At 36.9% G+C, this 1,278-nt stretch overlaps 1 long non-coding RNA gene across 1 annotated transcript; it reads right to left on the bottom strand.

The window, feature by feature from the left end:
* Nucleotides 1-382: 382 nt before the first annotated feature.
* Nucleotides 383-1,278, bottom strand: LOC122068449. The gene is made up of 3 exons (XR_006137119.1): nt 1,247-1,278; nt 669-807; nt 383-475 (listed from the first exon to the last, which is right to left on the bottom strand). It is a non-coding gene; the product is annotated as an uncharacterized LOC122068449 (long non-coding RNA).

Here is a 1,278-nt window from a genome sequence, read left to right as displayed (position 1 = left end):
TTTTTTTTTTTTTTTTGGCCGAAACCAAATAAGGCAAGAAATAACATTTATACAAAATTTCGGTCGAAATTTTGGTATTTCGGCCAAAATTTTGGTATCTCGCCTGTATTATAAATAATACCATATCTCGATTATAAATACCATATCTCGATTAAAATCGAGATATGGTATCTCCAAAGGTGCAACTCTAAAACAATGTCATGTCCTAATATTTTTGCATTTTTATGTTCTAAGAATGTTTATTAACCTTAAAATAAGTTACTCACCAAGTTTCAGGTCAAAATATGACCATTTGACCACCGAAACAGTCAACCGAAACAAACAAAAAAAATATACCATTTCGGCCAAAATTTCGCCGAAATGAAACGAAACTTCAGTTTCTGAACTCATCGAAACGAAACGAGATTTCGAACCTTGCTTTGGAGTTATGTTCTGAATTAGTTGTGCTGCTAAAGGGATGAGCAATTCCATATACCTAAAGGAAGAGAATCACAGAATGGCAGAAGCACAGAATTATATAGGTCTGAATTACCCATAAAGTGCCTATATATTCTCACCTTGTAAAGTATCGAGATTCTAAATTTTGGTCATTTTCTTAACAGAAAAATAATAGATTACTGAAGTACCTTGATGAATCAACTACAAATGAAACCAAATTAAAAGCAAACCTGGTTCTGCAAGCCTTGCCCCAGCTTCTAAACAAGCTCTCAACACTCGATGCAGACATACATCACTCCCATGGCACTGGAGCTCCACCACATCCTCTCGAGTGTAAGATCTCGGTGCCAACATGGGCAATGCTAGAACCTAGAGAAGGAAGCAGGAACACAATTACACATGTACCTAGGTAAGTAACTGAGGAAAAGCTTAGTCCAGTGCTTAAGCCAATCAGCTAAATCGATATTGTGAGAGAAACCATTGGTAATATTCTTGTTCAAAGAGCAAGGGCCTTGCAAGTAAGGAGCTTGTAGGTAAACTAGAATGAAATTAGCAACAATCAATTTTCTCAACTTCAAATATGGTGCCAAAGTTAATATTTTCATATGTTTGCAGTTGTCTGAAATAAATAACCACCACTCCGACAAGGCAAAATGACACTAACACTGTGGACTCGACTCCATAGGCCACCAACACAATTACCCAACTCCAAAATCTCCAAACAGATGGTGTGGGCTATCGCCGGATTTTGAGCTAAGAAAGAGCTAAATTAGCTAAAGTCCTTAATGAATTGCACAGAAAAAGCTACCTCGTCAACAACATTGCCTTGGGAATCTGAAA

This window comes from Macadamia integrifolia, unplaced genomic scaffold (genome assembly GCF_013358625.1).
Source record: "Macadamia integrifolia cultivar HAES 741 unplaced genomic scaffold, SCU_Mint_v3 scaffold4005, whole genome shotgun sequence".
In the NCBI taxonomy this organism is placed as follows: domain Eukaryota; kingdom Viridiplantae; phylum Streptophyta; class Magnoliopsida; order Proteales; family Proteaceae; genus Macadamia; species Macadamia integrifolia.
This window is presented reverse-complemented; position numbering and strand designations above follow the sequence as displayed.